The 7,356-nt window shown below is 32.8% G+C and overlaps 1 long non-coding RNA gene across 1 annotated transcript; it reads right to left on the bottom strand.

The window, feature by feature from the left end:
• Window positions 1-2,409: 2,409 nt before the first annotated feature.
• LOC130614460 (uncharacterized) lies at window positions 2,410-6,928 on the bottom strand. The gene is made up of 2 exons (XR_008975883.1): window positions 3,816-6,928; window positions 2,410-2,987 (listed from the first exon to the last, which is right to left on the bottom strand). It is a non-coding gene; the product is annotated as an uncharacterized LOC130614460 (long non-coding RNA).
• Between the last annotated feature and the right edge of the window lie 428 nt (window positions 6,929-7,356).

Genomic DNA, 7,356 nt, shown 5'->3' with positions numbered 1-7,356 from the left:
TGTATGAAACCATTCGTCTATCCTGTACAAAATCGAAAAGTTCGAGATCACTGTCACTATACTGGTCTCTATCGAGGAGCAGCACATAACAACTGCAACCTGGCGTATAAGATTCCAAAACAAATCCTTATCATCTTCTACAACCTGAGTGGCTACGATGCGCATCTAAATTAGGAAAGAAATACACGGTTCTTCGATAAGGATAATATAACAACAACCAGTATGAACGGGCAATGATTGAAGGCTTACCGATAGATAGCTTCAAATGGATTTCCGAGACGGAGAAGTTTGCAGTCAAAAAAAATCGCAAAGTTAGTAAAAAAAAAAAAAACAAGCATGGATACCTACTCCAGGTTGATATAGACTACCCTGAGAAGTCTCTGTCTTTAGGAAGACGATGGAAAATGTTAGAAATCATCGTCATCTTAAGCTTGTCACAAACCAAGAAAATATTCAAAGCTTGTACCAAAGCCAAACTTCAAAGGTTGCATTCGTTTTAGCAAACATTTAATGGGTATAGAAATGGGTAAAACGGAGATTAAAATGTTGAAGCTTGTGTATGTCGGTCAGGCGATTCTAGATATATCTAAGCTACTGATGTATGAATTGCATTATGACTATATACAACCGATATATGGTAGCAAGCTTCAACTCTGTTATATGGATACTGACAGTTTCGTTTACCACATTCGCACGGAAGATTTCTACAAAGAAATTGCAGACGACGTTGAGAAACGCTTTGATACAAGTGGGTATAGTGAAGAAGATAATAGACCGCCTTCAATTGGAAAGAATAAAAAATTCGTTCGCTTGATGAAGGACGAAAATCATGACGCAGTTCATAGCACGGAGAGCAAAACTCTATACCTACAAAAGTTTCACGAAAAATGGTGGTGATCGTAAAGCGAAAGGTGTAAAGAAATGTATAACGGAGTAATCTATCACTTTCGACGATTATATACAAGCAATGGTTGGATATAGGTGCTCATCCAGGAGAAAAATCATTAAGTCTACACTCCAAAGGTGAACAAACTAGCCCTAAATCGCGCTGATGATAAAAGGCTTGTCCAAGAGGATCAGACTCCAACATTAGCTCGTGGGCACTATGCTGTTAAAAAATAGTGAAACAAAATGGACACACATGTGATGCAAACTTGTCTAAGTATATCTTGCACATGCGCATTCGCTCTACCTTACGTGTTGCTCTTACTCTGTTTTCTAAAATATAGGCTAATAATAAACAGAATGAAAGAGATTGCTAAAATAATCGATGACATTTCATGCAAGTGGATACTCTCACAGAAGTAAACGTAAAGCCTTAGAAGAAGCTCTGCGGAAATGAAAAGGGCATATTTAACCAAAGAAATGTACTGGGGGGTTTGTAGACAAGGCACCGGGTGAAGCAATCGCAAAAGCATATACTGAGTATGCTCAACGCGAGATCAACGAAAAGGGGCAAAAAACGGCACTAGCTCTATCTTCACATGCAATCTCCCTGTTAGACAACTTTAAAATTTGTCATTTTAGAGTTGTCGATGTCCGTCTGTTCTTCTTCAGGCCAACATTTTCTTGATTACTTGCGCCGATGAGGTACATCAAAATAAAAATTGCATCAATTATTATTAATGACAGTTAAAGTTTGCGATGCTTTCCGCGCGACCAAAGACCGAGCCTTTCTAAAAAGAAACTTCGTTCCCGACTTATCGCAGAACGTCGGAAACAGCGCATAGTAACTCAGTGTTTCTGTTCCACCTCTATGTGTTGATTTTAAGGGCTGTTCATATGGGAAATAATTCCTCGGGAACCGTGTAAATGTTTCAGCATGATATCAAGTCGAGATCAACAAAATTTAGGTGCGTTCAGATGAGAAAAAACATTTATCCGCTTACCAAGATCTCGGGGGCACATGATCGAGATCTCGGTAAGCGGGTAAAGCATTTTCCCATATGAACATAAGTTTCCTTGGTAGGCGAGATAAATTTATGTCGATTCGGCATAATTTTCAAAAATAAACAATAGATTCTTATCACGATAAACAATAGAAATTATCACATGGTATTTTCTCACTCGAAGAAAGGTTTTCACGTCCATGTCATAAAATTATATCATGCGTAAATATTCCCCCCCCCCCCCTAACTGAGGAAATATCTCCCATAAAAACAGCCCCTTACAAATTAAAATTTTAAAGAAACGTTCCCAAAACCAATCTCGTAAAAACTTAATTTACGCCAAATTTTTCAAATTTCTTTCGCCACTTTTTCTCTGAGTAAAGTATAATCTATTTAAAACACCATGCTGGTACTTTTTCAAATCTTTAACCCTTGACAAAATCCAGCCTAAATGTTTTATATACAGGTTCTTAAAACACTTAAGTAGCAGTTTATTTACTTGCATAAAAGAACTATTGCATGATAATTTTAAAACGGACCTCTTTATAGAACACAATTTGTACTGTTAAATAAATGATACATATTAGTAGTGCATGCAAACTCTACATAACTATGTAAGGATTTATAGTGAATATTAGGGTAAATGATTTACAGTTCAGTATTAATTTACTGCTTTCATAGCGTGTACTGATAATAAAACCCAATACATACAAATATATATATTTACAATATTTTAGTAAGTTATGTAAACAAAAGGACGGACAGTGTGATTATATATTTAAAGATCCGATATTACTGCTACTCTTCCATCAATTGTTCTCGATCAGTCAATCTCAGTTCTTGTTTTATAACAGTTAAATTTTAACACAATCTAACATTGGTAAAATGACACTTCTTCCTTCGTTAAGCAGGATCTAGATGCTTCCAATAATCGTATTTTCGATACTTTCTTGCTTTATTTTCTTGTTTATTAGGTGCAAGTTCTTACTCATGTTAAAGTTTTGGTCTATACAACCGTGCGGAAATATTTATAAGTCGCAGTTGAGTTAATTTTGATGGCTTGATGTACGAGATAATTTCGATTTTTTAGACATCTTCCTAAAAAATCGATGCACTTATTTAATATATTTGATGACAAGGATAACAATGTATATATACATCACGTAAAAACATCTTCAATTGGGAGAAGAAGAAATACAAGATTAACAATGGCTAGCTTACGGCGTTAAAGATGAGAACATTTTGCAGATCTTATTTTTGCGATTCTGGCCTTAAAATGTTTTTCGCAGAACAAAGTAAAAGTTTTTTTTATCTTTTTTTAAGTTATTACACTCCTTATATTAAGAAAATTACCGTTGACTGTTTTATAAGATTACCCTCAATTATTCAAAAGGGAAAGAAATATTAAGTAGAATTAGGGAATAATTTTTTTTAAAAAAAAAAATATCAAGAAACTAATGATTTCAAACACCATGAAAATATCAACGTTATTTTTCTCAACTAGAATCTAAGCAGATAATGTGACGGGAAACAGTGCGAAAAGTACACCTGGCTTTTCCACTTTATAATAAATACTCACTAACACAATCACTAACTACTACTCCTTATCTTTAGTATTTAGATCTATATAGCATAAACTTTCAGTAACATCTTTTTATCAACTGTACCATTACATAGGCATATACAAATTAATAGAAGATCACGTCTTTACTCACATTAGAGGAGTCAAAACAGAATCAAAAATGTATGAAAGATTGAGTTTCAATTTGTATTCCATTTTTGTACACTGGTTTGGTTGTTAACCGATTTCAGCTTGATAATCACTTAAAATTATTTATTGAAAACTTTTGTTTTGAGAGTATTGTGGATTGCTTATTAGACCATGCAAGTTTCGACATTGGATTGCTTAATATTCTGTATTTGTACCTCTAGTTTGCTGCTGTTCTTTTAAAGCTAAGAGCAGGATCATAAAAAATGTATTTTAAGGTATTCAGGTTTTGAATGCTTAAATAAGTTCTCTTTCAGAAGTGCCATGAGGGTAATATTACAGAAGCTGAAGAGAAAGAGAAACAAGATGATTGCCCTAACGATAAAAGCAAGTGAAACTTAATAAAACTCTTCTTAAAAATATATATATTTTGATAAATAATCTTTCAGCATTTCTTATAAAAGGACATCTTATATGAAACACTTTATTTATCCAAACGTTTCTGCATTTATGACTATACGAATGCAATTATCATCATACATATACTATTTTCAACTAACTGCTAAACATTTAGTTAATACGTTGTTAAATCCTAGTTTTTAAAAATAAATCTGCTTTGCATAAAGGGTGTTATTCTTTAAGTTTCCAAATACAAGTTATTAATTTAGGTATTAGGCAGACAAGACAGACAACTCTTACAGGCTTCACAAATTAATTCCAATACAAACTTTTCTCATTTGCCTCATTTCATTTTATGTAAAATCAAGAATGCCAAAGGAATTGAACAAGGGATACAAATGGGATACCCGATTTGATTTCTGCATTAGCTGATGCGGAAGATGGATATTCCACAAAAATCAATTACAATTTTCACAAATAGATAAAAATGTAAGAGTTTTCACAAAAAGTCATTGAGGTTTTTTGATTTTTAGAGGGAATCCTGGAAACAATTGTGGAGACAGTCCCTAAGTAGTTTTATACAATATAAAAAGAAAATCAGCTTGTGAAACCAAAAGCTGTCCAACTTGACATACTTAGTACAAAATTCTAGTACCCATATTTGTACGTGGTAATGACTTAAGAGTCAGGTAACACAGTCAAAGTACGTTAATTTGATTTCCTTTGATAATAATTTTTGTTTTTAGTCCCTCTAATACACTAAGAATTATGTAAAAAAAAAAAAAACACTCCAAGGCAGTTAAACCTTAGGTTGTAGTGTTTTTAGCCACATGTATATAAATGTTAAAGTAATTTCTTTAATATTTTAGCTACCAACCTTCATGGTTGTGATCAGGAAAGTTTTTTGTTTAGTTTGGAATTAATCCATTCCACCAACTTTATACTTTCTTTTTGTGGTTCTCCAAAACTCTTATATAAAACTGACTTGGGTTGTATTTGGCTACTAATCCAAAAAGGTTATGTGTAAATTACTTAATTTATATTTGCAATCATAAAACAAACTGCAACATTGATGCTGTGTGCTTTATTGCAAGTAGGTAGTTGCAACTTCCAAAGTCTATAACATGTGCCTAATGTTTGACCGTGGTTACCTAGATTTTAGTGTAGTGATTATTGAACAGCTTTATTACTGCGACAACAATGAAAACTATAGGACAAATTTAAAGAATGAATTTAAAATTGGCATGCTGTGTTCCTACACCAGCATGATAAAATGGACCCAAAAAAAAATTCACTGTTATCATATTTCCTAAAACCCTAATTTTAGCTGTTAAAAGGAGGTCGATAAACAACACAGAATACCAAATTTCACAAAGATACATATTCAAATATATTAAAAGCAAAAGGCATATAAGGACCAAACAAACTGTGTGCAAAATACTTATGGTCAAAAAACTTTTTTCTTCATCTTTATGTAACTGATTCACCAAACACGTCACATAAATGAAATGTTTGCATTCTACATAGTATCAACAACAACTTCCCAAAGGCCATAAACTGGCATAATAAAGAGTGAGCTTATACCGTTCATATTACGTGAACATCCTAAATATGTGATTTCACTTTCTCTTTCCACTGGCAACACTGGATGGCTATGACATGATATTCTGAGCCTTATATCAGGATAACATATTGCCATTTTTACTGGCACCGAAACTTGAGCATGTTACAGAGTATACAATAGACAAATTTTTGAGTGATATTGGGTATTACTAAGTATGAAACTAGACAGGTTGGTGAAAATTATTAAGACAAAAAATTTATCTACCTTGTTCACCTGCATTTTTTGAAGTTCTTTTAGAGAATTGCTTATAATAAAAACCATAAAAATATGTGGTGAGCAAGTTGCTAGATTCTTGCCTCTGTTTTTTTAATATAATATAATCACATAATTAAGATGGTAGCTATATGCTACACATTATTTAAGACATTTAGTTATAGTGCAACAATTTGCATGCTACTGACAAATCAACCATGCATAGCTATCTTACTTATTTCAAATGTATACAACAATAACTAGCTAGCTAGCTAGCAATATGCTAGCCCCTACTAATCTAAAATGATAGTTGACATTTATATATTCTTCAGTCAAAACAAACTAGAAGCTACTCTGAGAAAATCACAATAAGCAGAAAATGTGATAGCTAATAAAAATTAACAATAACAAACGGCAAAAACAAATACACTAAATAAAGTAATATCTCATGCACATCTTCTCTTCGGGAACAACATAGTAAATGATTGCTACAATTTTTGCGGGGTCAAAGTTACAAATTCATGAATTGTTGGCACGCCATACTAAAACAATCATTCCGACAAGACGCTTAAATGACAACATGGCGTATATAAACAATGGATATCAAATGGTGGAACATGTCGGACTAATGTAACTTTTTTATTCCAAATTTTGGGTAAATTTTAATCCCCATTTGATAAAACTTAAGTGAAAAGTTAGTACATAACTTAAATATTTTATCTCACATCCTCCCAACGTTCAAATTTCTACAGAAGATCGGAATTTCAGGATTTATGTTGCAGCATACTAATAACCATTTTTCGTTTTCTAGTGCAAGTTGTTCTCAAACGACCCTTCAAGAAGTTTGCTGGGTTTTTCAGGCTACCTTAAAAATTTAAAATAATATACCTACCACCAAAAAAAATCGTCTTTGAGTTAAAATTGCAAAAGGATAAATGAACAAAAATATCCAATAACAATGGTGTAAATCCTTCCGTAGAGCGGTTGCACGCGTATATCAAATGGTGGAACATATCGGACCAAACGAAAATATTTTCATCACGGATCATTTTTCAGCTGACACAAATGTCATAAAATAAAGTTAGAAATGTCAAGAATTCAAAAAACGATGCATTTTGCTCAATTACTTTGTCTTTTTCTTATTTCACCCTTTTACTAATGGGTCCGAATTATTCCACCTTATCGCTATAATTATTATTATTATTATTAAGATGGATGTGCTATTCTGAAATTGGTTGTATTATTCTGCAACTCGTTTTTTTGGTTGTGCTATTCTGTAAATGGTTGTATTATTCCGTAATTGGTTGTTTCGTGTTTTTTGGTTGTATTATTCTGAACTGTGGTTGTGGCTTTTTTTTTTTTTTTTGACAAGGATTTTTATTTTTTCTTGATATTTTCATTGTGATAAATTTCCGCAGGGATTAAATTTCGCGGTTAAGCTCATCCGCGAAAATCGAGTATTTCGCGGATGAGCCATTTTCTAATATCTCGCGGGGACTTAATTTCGCGTTTTGACATTTTTGACTATTTTTTGAAACCGGCAA

Source organism: Hydractinia symbiolongicarpus, chromosome 11 (genome assembly GCF_029227915.1).
Source record: "Hydractinia symbiolongicarpus strain clone_291-10 chromosome 11, HSymV2.1, whole genome shotgun sequence".
NCBI classification, from domain to species: Eukaryota; Metazoa; Cnidaria; class Hydrozoa; order Anthoathecata; family Hydractiniidae; genus Hydractinia; species Hydractinia symbiolongicarpus.
The sequence above is the reverse complement of the archived record's forward strand: the minus strand, read 5'-3'. Positions and strand labels throughout refer to the sequence as shown.